The sequence below is a fragment of the Macaca fascicularis genome, chromosome 9, assembly GCF_037993035.2.
Source record: "Macaca fascicularis isolate 582-1 chromosome 9, T2T-MFA8v1.1".
Classification (NCBI taxonomy): Eukaryota; Metazoa; Chordata; class Mammalia; order Primates; family Cercopithecidae; genus Macaca; species Macaca fascicularis.
Window position 1 is genome coordinate 12,796,537 of NC_088383.1, and position 20,365 is coordinate 12,816,901.

General features: G+C 52.5%; 1 long non-coding RNA gene across 1 annotated transcript; it reads left to right on the top strand.

Annotated features, from left to right (window-relative positions):
- The first annotated feature begins 9,674 nt into the window (after positions 1-9,674).
- On the top strand, positions 9,675-15,259 carry LOC135965014 (uncharacterized). The gene is made up of 2 exons (XR_010577833.2): positions 9,675-9,931; positions 11,136-15,259. It is a non-coding gene; the product is annotated as an uncharacterized lncRNA (long non-coding RNA).
- The last annotated feature ends 5,106 nt before the right edge of the window (positions 15,260-20,365 follow it).

Below are 20,365 nucleotides of genomic sequence, written 5' to 3' on the forward strand. Positions count from 1 at the left end.
AGTTAGGAACTGCGGGGTCTGAGGTCTCAGAGCAAGAGACAACCGCAAGAGCAAATGGAAGTCTCAGAAAACAGAAGCCGATTCTGTCAAAAGTCTGTTGAGGTGTCTTTGATACTACCAGACGTTAAGGACCTTTGTGTTTTTATTTTTATGTATTTTCTTTTCAAATGTTATTTTAGGTTCAGGGGTTAAATGTGTGGGCTTGTTACATGGGAATTAGGTACACAGATTTTTTGTCACCCAGGTAAGAGCATGGTACCTGATGGGTAGTTTCTCGATCCTCTCCCTCCTCCCACCCTCCACCCTTAAGTAATCCCTAGTGTCTGTTCCCTTCTTTGCGTCCGTGTGTTCTCATCATTTAGCTCCCACTTATAAGTGAGAACATGCAGTACTTGGTTTTCCCTTCCTGTGTTATTCACTTAGGATAATGGCCTCCACCTCCATCCACGTTGCTGCAAAGGACAGGACTCCATTCTTCTTGTGGCTGCATAGTATTCCGTGGCATATATGTACTGCATGTTCTTTGTCCAGTCCACCATCGATGGGCATTTAAGCGGATGCCAAGTCCCTGCTATTGTGAATACTGCTGCGATGAACGCAAGTGTGCATCTGGGTTTTTTTTTTTTTTTGAGACAGTTTCCCTCTGTCACCCAGGCTAGAGTGCAGTGGCGCTGTCACAGCTCACTGCAAGCTCCGCCTCGCGGGTTCACGCCATTCTCCTGCCTCAGCCTCCAGAGTAGCTGGGACTACAGGCGCCCACCACCACGCCTGGCTAATTTTTTTGTAGTTTTAGTGGAGACGGGGTTTCACCGTGTTAGCCAGGGTGGTCTTGATCTCCTGACCTCGTGATCCACCCGCCTTGGCCTCCTCAAGTGCTGGGATTACAGGCGTGAGCCACTGCACCTGACCTTTTTTTTTTTTTTTTTTTTTGAGACAGAGTTTCACTCGTTGCCCAGGCTGGAGTGCTGTGGCACAACCTTGGCTCACTGCAACCTCCACCTCCCGGGTTAAAGCCATTCTCCTGCTTCACCCTCCCGAGTAGCTGGGACTACAGGTACACACTACCACGCCCAGCTAATTTTCTGTGCTTTTAGTAGAGACGGGGTTTCACCATGTTGGCCAGGCTGGTCTCAAACTCCTGGCCTCAGGTGAGCCATACACCTCAGCCTCCCAAAGTGCTGGGATTACAGGTGTGAGCCACTGCCCGCGGCTGCATGTCTTTTGGTAGATGGATTTATATTCCTTTGGGTATATACCCAGTAATGCGATTGCTGGGTCGAATGGTAGCTCCGTTTTAAATTCTTTGTGAAATTTCTAATTTGCTTTCCATAGTAACTGAACCAGTTTGCATTCCCACCAGCAGTGTATACGTGTACGCTTTTCTCCATAACCTCCCCAGCATGTCATTTTTTGGCTTTTTAATAATAGGTCTTCTGACTGGTATGAGATGGTATCTCATTGTGGTTATGATTGGCATTTCTCTGTTGAGCATTTTTTCTTATGTGTGTTGGCCACATGTGTGTGTTCTTTTGAGAAGTGTCTGTTTGTGACCTCTGCCTGTTTATTTCTCCTTCTAAATATGAGAAGTAGCTTGGAGCAGATAAGGGTGCAGAATGAGGCCTCAAGCAAGGGTCAGCACAGGGTCCCTGGTGGTGAAGTGGGCTCCACAGTGTCTGTGACAGCTGCTGGACCCTCCCATTAGCTCCTGGGCGTGACCTATCTGATGTGCATTTCTCCTGGCTTCCAGGCTTTTTTTTTTTTTTTAAATAAAATATTCTTAGTCCCCCTCTACAGTCCTTGTAGAATTTCGTCCTTGTAGCCTGGGCTCTTCCCCAGTATATTTCATTGACTTCTTCTTGTGATTTCTCAGAGTTTTATACTTGGTTCAGTCCTGTCTTTACTTTTTAAAACTGACTCTTTTAGGTAAAGGCATGCAGAACATTCTGCTGAATGCCCTTTGCTTCGGGTTAGGTTCATAATGAGTAACATGGGGTAACACTGATAGAAATTCTAACATTTGATCTTCGTTTACTGTGAGGTAAGCAAAAAAAAAAAATTAATTAATTTTAAAAAGAAATTCTAACCTTAATTTCAAAAATATGATGTTAGTGTTTAGAAAAACATATGTATGGTATACCAGCAGTCGCTACCAAACCATCACCTCTAATTCAGGATTACAAGTGACCAGTGGTGGTTCAATCCTAGCACTTTGGGAGGCTGAGGCAGGCGAACCACCTGAGGTCAGGAGGTCAAGACCAGCCTGGCTAAGATGGTGAAACCCCCGTCTCTACTAAAAATACAAAAATAAGCTGGGCATGGTGGTGCATGCCTGTAGTCCCAGCCACTTGGGAGGCTGAGGCAGGAAAATCACCTGAACCTGGGAGGCGGAGGTTACAGTGAGCAGAAGTGGCGCCATTGGACTCCAGCCTGGGCAACAAGAGCGAAACTCTGTCTCAAAAAAAAAAAAAAAAGATAACTGACTAGGGGATTGTCATAGGATCACAGGATACTCCCACCCATCAGGGGTTGACGTGATCTGGAGCAATCGTCAGGGAGCTGTGTTCCTCCCAGTCTGGAGGAAGCAGATGTAACCGGCATACAGAGAGAAGACTTTGTTTTGTCTTTATGATTATAGCAACTTCTCTCTCCTCTATAACCTGCTTGTGTTTGTTTTGTTAACTGTTGTCTTATCTAATAAAATTGATGTTCAGAAAGGTACGCCATGGTATCCTATGGCTTTGTCTAGCCCCCAGCACATCACCAGGTAACGCTAGAGATTTGTGATCCTAGTTTCAGAAGCCCAAGACAAAGGCCATGTCAAGCTTGTTAAAAGAACAAGAAAGTGGATGGCAGAGCAGCAAAGTGCTGCCAGTTATTTACACTACAGTCTAAACGCACCCCCTTTCCTAAGGAAAGGTTTGAGATGAGGGGAGAGGAGAAAGAGCAGGATGAGTGAGGGCAGCAGCAGATGAAAGGGAGGGAAAAAGCTGGGGTTAGCAAACTCAGCCTTCACCTGTGTGCGCCTGGCCCAGGGCCAGCTCTGACCTCACTGAGCAAGCATTCGTAGCACTCATTACACACCTGTTGGTTCCACCACATTCCATTCTGAGCCCGTTGCCGGGAAAGGACTGCATTCTCTGGCCAGGAATGAAGCCCCAGGGAGGCAGAGACCCCACCGGGACCTGGCTGGAGTTCGTGCCACTGTAATCACCGGGCTGGGCGGCTTCCTCTGAGGGCTGCCTTTATCTCTCATCTGCCTTCTCCAGGCTCTTCGGCTCCTCAGTCCGCCCCCACAGCTGCCTGGACTCCCCCTTGGGAGAGGAAGAGGCCCTAGGATGGGGTGGCCAGGAAGTGACTTACAGGCCAGGCCAGAAATGGCATCGTGGTCACTGGCCTTGTGAATTCGTGGTCTCCCACTCCCATCCTCACCTTATCCAAGGGCCAGACACCAAGACCCCCGAAGGCCTGGAGGAGGGAAGCCCGAGTGTCTCTCCCCTATCTGTGCGCCGGCACCACCTCTGCCTGCCCCGGCACCTCCCTGGGGGCTGTCTGCATTCTGTCTGGAGGTGTCTTAGGGAAGTGGGTCAAGCAGGCTCTGCCCAGGGCTTATCTGAGTTGAGAGCAGCCGAGACCCTGGGGAGCATCCGGCCGAGGGTGGTGTCGAGCCTATGGGGAACTGGTGGGCTTTCCCTAATGCCACACGGCCTGTCTGCTGAAGCCGTGGCCATGGAGTCCACAGATTCAAGCCGTGTTTATCCCTTAGGGAAAATGAAGCTCTCTGTAAGGTAAGGTGGTGACAAAGCCAAGTCCCTGTGACTCAACTTGACAAGACGTTGTGGCCCCCTCACATCCAACAGCCCCAATCAATGCACACTCACTGTTTTCATCACCAAGGAAAACAGCGGGCCTCTGGGACTCCCTCTGGCGGAACTCCACCTCAGGGTGGGCAAAGAGGGAGGCTCAAGACTGACAGTCAATAGGGGCAAACACGTGTGGGCCTCTATGCAACAGTTACCTCGCCCAGGGCCGTATGCTAATTACCAATTCATTCGCATGACAAGTTCATGAAGTAGCTCCCATTGTTACGGCTGCAGGATGAAGAAGCTGAAGGTCAGAGGCCACAGAGAGAAAGCGCAAGCCAGTGGCCCCACTCTACTGCGCCCCACCCCATCTGGACCATCTAGATCCAGCCAGGTGCAGCAAGCATGCCTCGGGGCCACGAGGTAGGCTGAAGCCCACTGCTTTGTTGAGCGGCCCGGCCACTGCCCAGCCCAGACAGCGGGGTCCCTGGCATCGTCCACATGCCCTGTGCTCATCTGGGTAGGCATCTGGGCAAGGCACTGAAGAGGTGATGAGAAGCCATCCCGCTCTCCACCGTCACAGCCCATGACCCGCAGCCAGCACCCCAACAGGGAGGTGAAGACTCGACTCACGGGAGCCTGCAAGTCCTAAAGCATCCGCATGGAGCCCACACCCACAGCAAGTCCGTCCTGAGAACAGGAGCAGATCCTGCCCCACCAGGAGCCACATAGGCTGCCTTCTACAAGGCCATTCAGTGTTGGTTTGTTTTTTTTTTTTTTTTTGAGATAGAGTCTTGCTCTGTCGCCAGGCTGGAATACAGTAGCGCAATCTCAGCCCACTGCAACCTCCGCCTCCTGGGTTCAAGCAATTCTCCTGCCTCAGCCTCCTGAGTAGCTGGGACCACAGGTGCACGCCGCCACCACACCGAGCTAATTTTTGTATTTTCAGTAGAGACAGGGTTTCATCATGTTGGCCAGGATGGTCTCAATCTCCTGACCCCATGCTCCACCCGCCTCGGCCTCCCAGAGTGCTGGGATTACAGGCATGAGCCACCATGCCAGCCGGCCATTCAGTTCTTAAAGACTTATTTCCTGAGTGAGCCCAGCGCCTGCAGAATGAGGCCTACTGTCCACATCTCCCAACTCAACTGTCTCCAACCAGGAGCTGCCTCCGGGGACAGCAGGAGTAAGTGTCTCAGGTTAGGACCGAACAAAGCCTGGGTCCTGTGGTCCCTGGACATGACACGCTCCTTCCCTACCTCCACTCGCTTCACCCACCCACGAGAGGTGGGCACAGCCAAAATGCACAGGAGCCACACTCCTGCCAGCCCCAGCTCTTCCCGGGGCGGCACCACCACTGGCTGGCAGGGGCGCAGGAGTGGTTCCTCTTCGCAGGTGTGATTTGAGGTGGAGCCACAGAGATTCTCATAACTCAAAAAGCTGGAGCTGACCGGGCGCAGTGGCTCATACCTGTAATCGCAGCACTGTGGGACACCGAGGCGGGCAGATCAAGAGGTCAGGAGCTCACGACCATCCTGGCCAACATGGTGAAACCCGTCTCTACTAAAAATACAAAAATTAGCTGGGCATGGTGGCAGGCACCTGTAGTCCCAGCTACTCGGGAGGTTGAGGCAGGAGAATTGCTTGAACCCCGGAGGCAGAGGTCGCAGTGAGCCGAGATCGCACCACTGCACTCCAGCCTGGGTGACAGAGCAAGACTGTCTCAAAAGAAAAAGAAAAAAAAAAGCCGGAGCCCAGGAACCAATTTGTGTTTTGTAAAATGCCTTTCGGAATCTCGAATGAGACGATGCTGTTCACTGTGGCTGTGGCGGGGCAGGCGTGGGTGCTGGGGGTGGGACCACGGTAGCAGGCAGCCACCCGGTGATAGCCTTCTTGACTTCCCCTTTCTTCCCTAGGGTTCTGAAGGGGGTCAATGGCCTTATTACACTGAGCCAGAAAATACCCATCAAAGGTCACAATAAGGCTATGGCAAGAACAAACCAGCTTTATTGTTACGTGTTGATGTGGCGTCTCCAAAGACCATGTTCTGTTGCCAGTTGGGTGCGGCCGCGCCCAGAAAGACAACAACTACTATTACACTGCCAAGACAGGTCTCAGAAGTTCCATTTTCCTAAAAATGGCATTTGTGGCTCTGAACGGGATTGATCAAAATTTGTTTTTTGATCAATAAAAACATTTTTTAATAACAACATTTTTTCTTGGGGTTCAAAAAAATGTCTTTTTGGCCTGAGGCAGCCCAGAAACAGCAGAAGGGCATGCTGTGGGGAGGGAAAGAGAAGTTCCAGTAGGCGGAAGGCAGAGGGAACAGGCCCCTGCAGTGGAGATGGGCTCTCGCCCGCCCTCCCCACCCCTTCCATCTCCCAAGGGTGGATCTTGACCACGTTTGTGGTTCCTGCTCTCTGCTCTGACCTTGCCCACCAAAACTTTGGCCCCGTCTGCAAATAGAAATGGAACGGATGACTGATCTGTGTCACCTAACGAAGGCAGGCTGCCCTTCACATGCCCAGGTTCCTGCCCTCACCCCCAAGGCCGAACCGCTGGCCTACACACGTGCCCAGGGAGGTTCTCTTTCTGTTTCCTCCTGTCAAGACTTCTCCTGGATTCAGGAAGTTCCATTCAAGAGTTTCCTCATTGCCATTACGGAAACCTAAGCCTAAGCCTGGAAGGATCTCTAAGCAGTTACGAAGTCTATTCCCAAATATTGCCGGACTCCCGGCCGTTTTCAGAGGCAGAACCCCCCACCTCCCCACCGACAGCTGCCGTCCGCGCTATGACTCACTTCTTCTGCCACTTCGTGAGGTCTCAGCTAAGGCCTTCAGGTTTCTGGGGGGCTCTGCGCCCATCAGCTCTTGTCTCTCAAGTGAACAGAACTGCTTCTGAAGGGCACACATAGGGCAGGTGTCCCCACCCACACTGTCCTTCCAGTTCTGGCTGGGCCACTCGCCAGCTGTGTGACCCTGGGCCAATCACTTATCTTCTCTGAGCCTCAGTTTCTTCATTGGTAAAATAAGGGGTCTGAACCAGAGGGTCTCCTAGGCTTCATTATAGGAGGAACTGTGGGCCGGGCGTGTGGTTCACACCTGTAATCCCAGCACTTTGGGAGGCCGAGTCGTGCAGATCATGAGGTCAGGAGATCGAGGCCATCCTGCCTAACACAGTGAAACCCCCTCTCTACTAAAAATACAAAAAATTAGCCTGGCGCGGTGGCGGGCGCCTGTAGTCCCAGCTACTCGGGAGGCTGAGGCAGGAGAATGGCGTGAACCTGGGAAGCGGAGCTTTGCAGTGAGTGGAGATCTCACCACTGCACTCCAGCTCCTGGGCGACAGAGCGAGACTCCATCGGCGGGGGAAAAAAAAGAAGGGGAGGCGATCCCAGAGTGCTCCCTCCACTAGGACCTCCCCCGTCCTGCGCAAGCCCAGAAGAACCACACCAGGACGCAGCCAGCGGGAGGCCATCCACAAACCCAGGAGAGAGGCCTCACCAAGGCCCATCCTGCCAGCACCTTGATCTTGTACTCCAGCCTCGCAAGACCTTGATCTTGTCTCCCAGAACTGTGGGACAAAAACCACTGTTGTCTAAGCCACCTGTCTGTCGCTCTTGGTTAGGGCAGCCTGTGCAGACCAACCCAGGCCACCTACCCTGTGTGTAGACTCCGCTCAGAATAGGGCTGGGCCGGGGGTCTGCAGGCCACTCCCACCTTTGAAAATCAGGAAATGGGGAACCAGCAACCCCCAGCCTCTCCCCAGAGTCTCAGCAGCGGCTCCTGCTTCTGGTGTCATCTCTGGCAGCTGGCTGCTGATTCTGCAGAATTCTTTCAGTTAGAGATCGGTTGCCATCCTCACTTGCCTTGACACAGCACCCTAACCACTTCCCACACCAAGGAGAGGGGTCACTGGGCTGAAGGGTGGGGATGAGAGACACACACACACACACAGAGACCGAGAGAGAGACAAAGGGAGACAAAGAGAAAGAGGTAGGGGGTAGGTGCGTGTGCGCATGTGTGTACACACAGAGGGGTGTGTAGGAGCTGGGCCATTGCACACAATGTCCAGTGGAATGCCTCCCTCCTACAGGTCCTTTCTGTCCCTGAGTCCTCTGTCCCCACATACCCTCTCCTGAGTGTCTACATTTCTGGGTGCAACCACTTCTGTCCTGTTTTGGGGCTATCTTCAAACCTTGCCGGTTGCATCTTTTGGCCTAAACTGTCCACCAAAGCATGTAGCTAAAGGCGGCCCCCTCTCAGCCATGATGGAAGTGAACCCGTCCTCTGCAGGCACCTCCAGCCCTGAGTTCCCACCCTGGCTCCGGCCCCAACCCCTCTCCCATCTTTTTATCTGGGGAGCCCAATGGCCAGCTTCTCCAGGGCACAGGGAGCCTCTGCTCCCAGCCACACGGCATGTCCTCCCTCCACCTCCTTCATTGGCCTGCGGATGCACAGCCCCTCCTACCCCACATCACATCTCTCCCTCCCTGGTTGAGGGGTGGCCATTGCTTCTGCATCAGCCCCTGGCAATCCCATCACCAGGTATCTTTCTCAGCCCTGTGACTCCCATGGGCCTGGCCCTCTCCTGGGCATAGCTTGAGACCCACTCCCCTCTGAGCTGCCCTGGGTGCCGTCCCCTTCCAGTTCACTCTCCTGGGTCCCCTCTGAGTCTCTTCCTTACCCCTCACCTCATCAGTCCCTAGCAGGAAGGCTGTCTGAGGCACCCGGTCTCCTTCCAGGTCCCTGTCCTGGGCAGTGGAGCCCATGCTCGGCTTCAGCCAAGGCCCCAGCACTGGCAGCGGGGTGAGCTCAGGCAGGCAACCCACCCTCTTGAAGTCTGTTTCCTCCTCCTTGCAGTGGGGAGCCCCTCCCAGCATCATTGGGAAGAGTCTGTGCAATGATGTGTGCAAGACATTTCGCAGGGAGCCTGGCACGTGAACTCCCCCATAGACTCCAGCGACTGTCACCGCATGGTGACATCATTAGCTTGGCTGACCACACCTTTCTCCACCTGGGCACAATCCTCAGAGAGATGGGGACAGGGCAGGACCTCGGGCTCCTGCCGGCACTGGTTCTCCAACTTTCTAGTCAGTTCTATGAGCTGCCAGTACACGGACGTAACTGGAGCCAGTGCTATTGTTTGTGACTAGGGACCCTGACCAGTTGCCCTCGTGTCTGGCCTTCTCCGCCTCCATCAGCTCCAAACTTCTGTCAGCCACTGCATACACCACGCTGCTTCTCACCACCAGCTCCTGCTCAAGCACTTCCCTCACTGGACCCCCATTGCTCCTTGAAAGCTCTCAAGGCCCCCCTCCTTCAGGAAGCCTTTCCCCCCACCAGCGTGGTGGCTGCCCATGCTCCGTGTGCTGGGTGTCTGTGCGCCCACCCAACCCTGCATGTGTAACAGGGATCCATCGGCCCCACGGGGCCCTGGGATCCCTGTGGTTTGGGGAGACTAGGTCATCTTCATCCTTCCCCAGGGTCTAGACCACAATATGCATCTAATAAATATTGGTGGATGGCAAATGGATGGGGGAAGATAGGTAGATGGATGGACAGACAGGTGAACGGGTGGGTGGGTGAGTGGATGGATGGGTGGGTGGACAGGTGGGTAGGTGAGTGAGTAGATGAGAGGATGGATGGACGGACAGCTAGGCAGACACCTGGATGGGTAGGTGAGTGGATGGACAGATGGGCAGATGGGAGGCTGGATGGAGAGATGGACAGACGGACAGATGGGTGAGTCCATGGGTGAGTGGATGACGAAGCACCCTGCCTCCATTGCCCTTGCTCCAGGCTCTCCTTTGAGTGATTTCCAGGCTAATCTGCCTAAAGTCAGCTTTGGCTCACTTCACGACCCAAATACCTTCAGAGGTTACGCCTTGCATGCCAAACAGAGGTCAGTCTCTTCAGCCTGGAACCGGGCCCCTACCGACTTCTGCAGTTCTCTCCTTCTCTCCTGATATTGACCACATCAAATCGGATGTTCTCTCCACTCGGCTACTCAGAGCGTGAACCCAGGCAGGACCTGTGACATCGGCTTCCCTCGGGAGTTCCTGGGAAGTGCAGATCTCAAAGCCCACCTCAAACCCACTGAGTCAGAATCCGCATTTTAACAAGCTCTCAGGTGAGTCATGTCCCCATGAGAGCCTGGGGATAACAGCTGTAAGGCGGCCCAAAAGCTCCTGTCAGGCATCTGTTGTCAAAATCCTATACGTCTTTTAGGGCTCAGCTTGACTGTGTCCTGCTCCATGTCACCTCCCACCTGCCCTAACCGCACCCTATGCACACGTGCGCATGCGCACACACACGAACAGATGCGCTGCGGCCTTTCCTGCAGTGACCACAGCACTGGGTCTTTTAGCCCAGAGCTCACCCTCTTTCCTGAAGTGCATTTGAGACTCACTCTGCCTCTGCTGTCAATTACAGCTGTGTACTGAGTGAGGGCCTTGTTCACATCCCAGGCTATGCCTCGAGAGATGCTGTGGACAGAGCCTGAATGGCACAGATGCATGAAGCAAATGAATCAATAACGGAGGGAGGAACAAACAGACGTCAGGCTCTTTTTTTTTTTTGAGACGGAGTCTAGCTCTGTTGCCCAGGCTGGAGTGCAGTGGCCGGATCTCAGCTCACTGCAAGCCCTGCCTCCCGGGTTCACGCCATTCTCCTGCCTCAGCCTCCCGAGTAGCTGGGAGTATAGGCGCCCGCCACCTCGCCCGGCTAATTTTTTTTTGTATTTTAGTAGAGACGGGGTTTCACCGTGTTAGCCAGGATGGTCTCGATCTCCTGACCTCGTGATCCGCCCGTCTCAGCCTCCCAAAGTGCTGGGATTACAGGCTTGAGCCACCGCGCCCGGCCAGACGTCAGGCTCTTAACACAGGAAGGTCTGCAGGATTCCACTGGCCGCGCACCCTGGGGTGAGAGTTTCACAAGCTTGGCCCCACCTTTCTTCCCTTGAGCAGTGGGGAGCATCTCAGTCTGTCTGCCCCCATCTTGGAGTGACAGGAAATGAGATGCACCCTGGGGAGCGCCCAGGAGCCTTGGAGGCCAGGAGGCTGTCCCTGTAGGTCTAATAAGGACAGGGGCATCTGCCTTGCCAGAGGACGCACAGCAAAGCCTGCGTTCGCAGCAGGAGCCCGAGCCCACTCTCTTCAGTGACCAGCTCCAGCACTGGGATGTCAGGGCAAACTCACCAACTCCCTGCCCTCGGCGGGCCGTCTTCCTATCGGCTCATCTTCTAGGGAAGCCTTCCTGAACCGCCTTACCCAATCTCCCCTTTCTCAGGATCCTGGCACTTGGTAGGTATGTGGTTTTCTCTGTTGGTACTGCAGGGTAAAAACAGAGCACCTTCCTTCTAAGACTGGAAACGAGGCAACCGGATCACCCCCACCCCTTTCATTGATTATTGTGCTGGAGAGTCTAGCCAGTGCAATCCGGCAAGAAAAAGACATAAAAGACATCCACATTGGAAAGCTGGTACAGCTGCCATGATCCCGGATGAAGAAAATCCTAAGGAATGTATAAAACAACCACTAGAACTAATGAAAGAGTCCAGCAATGTCACAGAACACAAGATCAGGGTAGAAGTATCAATTGCATTTCTACGTATTAGCAATGAACAATCTGAAAATGAAATTAGTGGCCGGGTGTGGTGGCTCATACCTGTAATCCCAGCACTTTGGGAGGCCAAGGCGGGCAGACAACTTGAGGTCAGGAGTTCGAGACCAGCTTGGCCAACATGGTGAAACCCCATTTGTACTAAAAATACAAAAATTAGCCGGGTGTGGTGGTAGGTGCCTGTAATCCCAGCTACTTGGGAGGCTGAGGCAGGAGGATCACTTGAACCCGGGAGGTGGAGACTGAAGTGAGCTGAGATCGTACCACTGCACTCCAGCCTGACAGAGCGAGACACTGTCTCAAAAAAAAAAAAAAAAAAAAAAGAAAATGAAGTTAGTAATTCCATTCATAATAGCATCAAAGATAATGCTATTCCTATCAAAATCCCAGCAAGATATTTTAAAGATATAGAGAAGCTTATTCTAAAATCTATATGGAAAGGCAAAGGAACTAGATCAGGTAAAAACAACCCTGATGAAGAAAAAAGAGAAAGAAATCACTGTCCCTGGTCTCAAGGCTTACTCTACAGACAGCAACCAAGTCAGTGTGGTATTAGTGGGGGACTAGACACACCAATGGAACAGAACCCAGAACTAGGCCCACATGAGCATGTTCCACTGTTTTATTTATTTATGTTTTGAGATAGAGTCTCGCTCTGTCACCTGGGCTGCAGTGCAGTGGCATGATCTTGGCTCACTGCAACCTCTGCCTCCTGGGTTCAAGCGATTCTCCTGCCTCAGCCTCCCGAGTAGCTGGGATTACAGGCAAGCGCCACCACACCTGGCTAATTTTTATATTCTTAGTAGACACGGGATTTTGTCATGTTGGCCAGGCTGGTCTGAAACTTTTGACTTCAGGTGATCCGCCTGCCTCAGCCTCCCAAAATATGGGGATTACAGGCGTGAGCCACTCACTGTGCCCAGCCTGGTTTTTTTTTTTTTTTTATCCAGCAAAACTCTATTTCAAAACTGAAAACAAAATAAAGACACTCCCAAATGAAGAAAAGCTGAGAGAATTTGCTGCTGGCAGACCTGCCTTATGAAACATACTCGGTTCACCTGATTTTTGCCAAAGGTGCAAAAGCAATTCAGCAGAGCAAGGAGAGCTCTTCAACAAACGGTGCGAGCCTGGACGCCCACAGGTGAAAGTGAGCCTCGTCCCAGACCTCACACCTGATACAAAAAGTCCACTCGAAATGAAACATGGACCTAAATGTAAAACAGAAAACTATAAAACTTTTAGGAAAGAAAACAGAAAATCTTTGAGACCTAGAGCTAGGTGAAGACTTGAGTTTTATTTTGTTTTTGAGACAGAGTCTCGCTGTGTTGCCCAGGCTGGAGTGCAGTGGTGCAATCTCGGCTCACTGCAGCCCCCACCTCCCAGGTTCAAATGATTCTCCTGCCTCAGCCTCCTGAGTAGCTGGGACTACAGGCGTGCACCACCATGCCTGGCTAGTTTTTTTATTTTTAGTAGAGACGGGGTTTCACCATGTTGGCCAGGTTGGCCTTGAACTCCCGACCTCAGGTGACCCACCTGCCTCAGCCTCCCAAAGTGCTGGGATTACAGGCTTGGGCCACTGCTCCCAGCCAAGAGTAGAGTTCTTAGGCATGACACCAATACACAATCCATGAAAGAAAAAAAATATATATATTTTTATATATATATATGAGAGAGAGAGAGAGAGAGGTTGGACTTCATCAAAATTTAAAACTTGCTGAGTGAAAGAACTGTTAAGAGGATGAAAAGACAAGCTACCAACTGGGGAGAAATGCTGAAAAAGCATGTAACTCACAAAGGACTTGTATCTAGAGTACATAAAGGCTTCTCAAAACCCAATGGTAAAAACACAGATGAAGGTCCTGCTTCTAATTCAATTAGAAAGCAGGCAAAAGACAAACAGACGTTTCACCAAAGAGGAGGCGTGAGCGGCAACCAAGTGTATAAAAGCACATTCAACATCATAGCCAGCAGGAAAATGCCAATGGCAACTATAAGGAGATGCCCCCACGCGCTAGTTAGAGCAGCTACAATAAAGATACTCCTAACAGCAGATGCCAGCAACGTTATGGAGAAACTGGCTGTCTCAAACATGGCTAGTGAGAATGGAAGACGGCACATTTACTCTGGAAAACAGCTCAGCAGCTGTTTCTTAGAAGACAAAACAGTCACTTTCCATGCGACCCGGCAATCACACTCGGGTGTTTGTCTCAGAGAAATGAACACTTTTACATTTACACAAAAACCTGCACACACACAGAATTGGACACTTAAAAATGGTTACAGGCCAGGCACAGTGGCTCACGCCTGTAATCCCAGCACTTTGGGAGGCCAAGGTGGGCAGAGCGCTTGAGGACAGGAGTTCGAGATCAGCCTGGTCAACATGGTGAAACCCCATCTCTACCAAAAATACAAAAATTAGCCAGGCATGGTGGTGAGCACCTGTAATCCCAGCTACTCAGGAGGTTGAGGCAGGAGAATCACTTCAACCTGGCAGGTGGAGGTTGCAGTGAGCTGAGAATGCACCACTGCATTCCAGCCTGGGCAACAGAGCAAGACTCCGTGTCAAAAAAACAAACAAAAAACAAACAAAAAACTTATCTTTTCACAAAAACCTATATATGCACTGAATTGTATACTTGAAGGTTACTGGTGCCTGGGCACAGTGGCTCACGCCTGTAATCCCAGCACCTAGGGAGGCCGAGGCAGGTGAATTACCCGAGGTCAGAAGTTTTGAGACCAGCCTGGCCAACACGGGTAAACCCCGTCTCTACCAAAAATACAAAAATTAGCCGAGTGTGGTGGCGCGTGCCTGTAATCCCGGCTACACGGGCGGCTGAGGCAAAAAAAATAAAAAATAAAGGATTACTGGTAAATTTTATGTTACATATATTTTACCACACACACAAAATCTGTACATAAATATTCATAACAGCTTTATTCAGAAGAGCCAAAACCTGGAAGCAACCCAAACGTGCTTCCGCGTGTGGATGGTTAGACCCACGCTGGTCCATCCGGCCGCAGAATTCGACTCAGCCACAAAAAGAAACCCACAACACGCACAGCAGCTGGCGGGGCTCCCAAGGCCATTGCAATAGAGCTACATGCAACCCCGTCGATAGGAACATTCTCAAAATGACAGAAGTGGAAGGACAGAGACCAGACTGGGAGTTGCTGGGGGACAGCGACAGGGGTGCTGTGACTACAGAGAGTTCCTCTATGGTGGTGGAAGTTCTGTATCTCGACTGCACGGAGTCACAGGACCCATACACGGGATCACGTCTCGCAGAACCACACACACGCACACGTATGTGAAAGTGAGTGGAACTGCGAAAGGTTCGACGTCTGATCAACAGCATTGAACCGGCCGGGCGCGGTGGCTCAAGCCTGTAATCCCAGCACTTTGGGAGGCCGAGGCGGGCGGATCACAAGGTCAGGAGATCGAGACCATCCTGGCTAACACGGTGAAACCCCGTCTCTACTAAAAAATACAAAAAACTAGCCGGGCGAGGTGGCGGGCGCCTGTAGTCCCAGCTACTCGGGAGGCTGAGGCAGGAGAATGGCGTGAACCCGGGAGGCGGAGGCTGCAGTGAGCTGAGATCCGGCCACTGCACTCCAGCCTGGGTGACAGAGCAAGACTCCGTCTCAAAAAAAAAAAAAAGAAAAAAAAAAAAAAACAGCATTGAACCAATGTCACTTTCCTGGTTGTGACGTTGGACAATCATCCTATAAGATGCCTCCATTGAGGGAAGCTGGTTGAAGGGTTTGTGGGACTCTGTTATCTTTGCAACTTCAGGGGCATCTGTAATTCTTCCCAAATCAACAGTTTTAAGTTGTAAATGTGGTCAGGAATTCTCGTCCTTATTTTGCCTCTCCTCGCCCAGTAACACAGGGTGCTGCTGCCTTCTGTGCATTTGACCCCCACGCTTGGATCTGATTGGAGTTGACAGGGCTGGGTGCTCTTGGAGTCCAGGTGGGGCGCACTGGCTGATTGTGGAAGGAGCAAGAATGCCAAAGCCCCACAGGGCTGGCACCTGTGATGTAAACACTCCTCCACCTTCAGCCTCTGTCCCGTTAGGCCCCAAAGAGAGGGACCCAGATGGCTTTCTCCTGAGGGGCTGAGTTAGTGTCACTGCCACGGAGCTTCAGCAGACCATTGTCTGCCCCTTCTGCTGTGGGCAGTGAGGCAGGCGGCAGGGCAGGGGTCAGGGCCCGGGCCCAGGCGGGCGCTTCTTGCCTGCTGCTGTGGGAAGGAAGCTTGCTTCCCAGGCCTTGGGTCTCAAAGGAGACACAGCGCAGCAGGCTGTGGCCGGGAGGCCTCTGGCCTCCCCAGGTGTGCGACGCTCTCCACTGTCCAATGCCAGCAGCCCGGGCCACTGCGGCCACAGCTCCTGAGGCTCGCTTAGGAACAATGCAAAGCATATGCCCAGCAAACAAACAAAGTCAAAGCAGAAGGAAAGGAAAATCCGGCCAGGCATAACAGAGGGAGGCGTCAGCTCACAGCCAGCCCCTCTCTCCCAGCTCCTGTCCCTGCTGGGGCGCTTCCCGCACTCCTCAGGCCCCAGCCCCAGGCCTGAGGATCCCAAGTGGCTCTAGAAGCATCTTCGGTTACTGCGGTTCTGGAGGGGAGCCTCCGTCCCACGCACCCCAGTGCCTCGTTTGCCCTTCCCAGAGCAATGTGACCTCCTCAGATCCCTGGCCAGACCTCTGCCTGCCAGCTGCAGACCGGGGGCCTCCAGCAGCCAGGTCCACCTGGCAGGGGCCATTCTCCCTGGCAGCAGTAAAGCCATGAGGCCCTGCCAGGCAGGCAGACCCGGAGGAGAGGCACACGACACTTAGGCAGCTCATCCTCGCCCTCCCCACGAGTGGCACCACCGGGGGCTTCCCACACTCTCCCACCCTGCCAGTCGCAAGGCCAGGAGCCCCGAGTCCCCTCACTCCACCTGCTCCTCCATGGAGCCCACAGCCCAGGCCTGGCAGCTCTGCTGGAACACACGCTCGAGTCTGTCTGGTCCCTTCCTCCCGTCCACTGTCCCCCCAGAGTCCCATGACTAGGGCCTCAACCTCCTGACTCCACCTCAGCCCCTGCCATCTGCTCCCCACCCCACAGCCAGAGCGAGCCCTCAGGTCAGATCCAACCAACCCCGCAACACTTAGAAGAAAACCTACACATCCCACTGGCGACCAAGCCTGCTCCAGCACGGGCCCCCACGCCACTTCCCCTGCGGCTCTCTCCACCTCCTGCTGCATCTTCCTCGTTCCTCAAAGGGCCACGCTCAGTCCTTTCCCTCCGTCCTCTTCTCCCGCACTGTGTCCCCCAGCCCGGGGCTGACCCCTTGTCAGGTCTTAATTCTCTCTTGGCCTGGAGGACTTCTCCTCCACACACCCGACCTCAAGCAGCTAACCCCTGAGCTGTGGTGGGTACGATGGCTCAAACCTGTGATCCCAGCACTGTGGGAGGCCAAAGCGGGAGGGGTGCTTGAGGTCAGGAGTTCAATATCAGCCTGGCCAACAAAGTGAGACCCTGTCTCTGCAAAAAAATTTTAAATAGTTAACCGGGCTGGGTTGCACATGCCTGTAGTCCCAGCTACTTGGGAGGCTGAGGTAGGAGGATCACTGGAGCCCAGGAGGTCCAAGGCTGCAGTGAGCCGTGATCATGCCCCTGCACTCCAGCCTGGGCAACACAGCAAGTTACTTACTCCAAAAAAAAAAAAAAAAAAGTCATTAAGCCATGACACAGGCCCGGCAACAGCTCCCAGGAACCCTCCAGTGAGGGCGGCCCTTTCAAGTTGCCTTGACTTGAGCAGAGGCATTGGCCCTTGTACTCCCACACTGACCAGCGTTGACATTGGGTGTCCTCAGGCCACCCCCAGCCACGTCTGCAGCCGAGACCATCCCAGGAGCTGACAGCTGGAGGCTGCCTGCCAAGAGCACTCCTGGCAGCTCCCAGCATGAGTCCTGCAGGGAAGGCAGTCTGGGCAGCACGCACAGTCTCCATCAGCAGTGACCTCTGTGAGACAGTGTCCTCAATCACTGTTTATGTTTCTCACCCTCGGAAAACGGAAGCGCCACAGAAGCAGGACTTTCTCTGCCCTATCACTGTAACCTCGTTGATTACCCGTATCTAGCGCACAGGAGTGCTGAAGGAATTTTAGCTGCCCAGGTCTGGAACCTGTTTTCCATTCTATTTTCACCATCACCCTGGAACTTTCAGAAATGTATTCTCATTATACAAATCCTTTAAAGAGGCTTCAGTTACGAAACTTACCTAGTAAATGGCAGGAGCAGAACTCACATCCAGGCTTGCTTCACCCACAGCCAGTGTTTCTGGGCGGCACGCTTGCCGCCCCCCAGGCAGAAAAGCCAACACCATGGCGCCGGCGGCTGCGAGTCCCCGGCGCGGAGACAGGAAGCCACATTCCCACCCGGCTCCCTAATGCGAGGTGGGTCAGGCCCTCCTGGCCGTTCTAACTAGTCTCAGCTGATGGCAATGCGTGTCCCTAATGCGAGGTGGGTCAAGCCCTCCTGGCCGTTCTAACTATTTTCAGCTGATGGCAATGCAGCCGGTCTGCCTGACTTGTGGTGTTAACTATTACGACGTCAAACCTTTCCTGCTGTGTGTGCAATTTTGGCTCTGTCACCTGTAACAACTTAAGCAAAGGTGAATCGGTGTGAACTGGTCCTGCAGTTACACCAGCATCCCTGCCACCGTACCGGAAGGATGGCAAAGGAGCAGTCGGTGGTCAGCCCTGTGTTGAAGGATGAGGGTACACATTCCAGATGGGTAAGGATTTGAGCAAATCCCCACAATTCCTCACACTCTCAGTGTTGAATGCAATGCTCCCGGTATCCTAGAAGTCATAGTAAATGTGGGCTCATTGATTGGAGAACCGACTCCCGCATCCCCTTATGCCCTTGTGCTAGGCACACAAGCCAGGGGTCAAAACTGAGTATTTCAAATCTTCTTCCTGCTTTGCTTCCTTCACTTATTCTTTGCCAATCTTGTCTCAGCGAAGCCCTGCAAAAATCCCACCGTCAGTCTCAAAATGATTCTGCAGTATTGTTCTGGCCCACCCTACTGAAAGAAAAAGTCACCAGTCTGTGGGATTTAAGAATTCCCATCTTGCCAGACACGGTGGCTCATGCTTATAATCCCAGCACTTTGGGAAGCCGAGGCGGGCGGATCACCTGAGGTCAGGAGTTCTAGACCAGCCTGGCCAGTATAGTGAAATCCCGTCTCCACTAAAAAATACAAAAATTAGCCGGGCGTGGTGGCAGGCACCTTAATCCCCGCTACTTGGGAGGCAGAGGCAAGGGAATAGTTTGAACCTGGGAGGCGGAGGTTGCAGTGAGCCGAGATCAAGCCATTGCACTCAAGCCTGGAGGACAAGAGCAAGACTTATCTCAAAAAAAAAAAAAAAAAAAAAAAAAGAATTCCCATATTTTTGGCTGGGCACGGTGGCTCACACCTGTAATCCCGGCACTTTGGCACTTTGGGAGGCTGAGGCGGCCGGATCATGAGGTCAGGAGATTGAGACCATCCTGGCCAACATGGTGAAACCCCATCTCTACTAAAAATACAAAAATTAGCTGGGCATGGCGGCACATGCCTGTAATCCCAGCTACCCAGGAGGCTGAGGCAGAAGAATCACTTGAACCTGGGAGGCGGAGGTTGCAGTGAGCCGAGATCATGCCATTGCACTCCAGCCTGGTGACAGAACTAGACTCCATCTCCAAAAAAAAAAAAAAAAAAAAAAAAAAAATTCCCATATTTTACAGAGGGCACCTTGGATTTTGTTGGACCCCACCGCCATCCATGATTATCTCAGAAACTAACAGCTGCAGTGGTTTGACCCAGGCCAGTTCCTGTCCAGGCACGCTGCAGGGCTCAGAAGCTGCCATGATACTTTTTGGATGAAGGAATCACATAAACTGGGAATACCACATATTTCTCCTTGATATTCAAATAAGCCTTCCAACATTATTGGGAGGGAAGAGGCATACAGAAGAAAAACTGAGAGAATAAAAGGTTTGTGCCTGGATTTAAGTGGTCAGTGGTGTCTGGGGAGGTGGGGACATTGTTTCTCTACTTGGCAAGGCCATATTCCCTGAAGGGTGGCATTCCCACGGTTCCCACTACTGTTCAGGTACATTTCTATGTGCAATAAAGCATAGTCGTTGAAAGTCGCATGTGTGATTTTAGCTGCCCAGGTCAGAACCTGATACTGACTGTGCACACTTGAGGGGTTTCTGAGGTCTGCAAGGACAGAGCCTGCTTGGTCCACTGTGCATTCAACACTGTATCTGGCATGCAGACACTATGATCATAATACTAATCGTTAACCTTCCTTGAGCACTTACGCTGCAGCAGCCACAGTCCCTGGCCGGGCGCGGTGGCTCTCGCCTGTAATCCCAGCACTGTGGGAGGCTGAGGAGGGCAGATCACGAGGTCAGGAAATCAAGACCATCCTGGCTAACACAGTGACACCCCATCTCTACTAAAAATACAAAAAAAAAAAAATGCCTAAAAAATTAGGCATGGTGGCAGGCGCCTGTAGTCCCAGCTACTCAGGCGGCTGAGGCAGGAGAATGGCGGGAACCCGGGATGCGGAGCCTGCAGTGAGCTGAGATCGTGCCACTGCACTCCAGCCTGGGCGACAGAGCGAGACTGCATCTCAAAAAAAAAAAAAAAAAGCCACTGTCTCATGTCCTTTATCCCATTAACTCCTCATACAACCCTACTAAGTTATCCCCATCCTAGAGATAAGAAAACTGAGAGTCAGAGGTCAATAACTACCCAAGGTCATAATGGTAGGAAGTGCTGAAGCTGGGGCTCAATGTGCATCTAATGAGGGGCCACCACGGCCAGCCTGGAACCTTCGCTCTCCTCTGACTGTAGCAGGTATTTCTTGCCTCTGGGCTCCTGCTGCAACAACGTTCCACACCT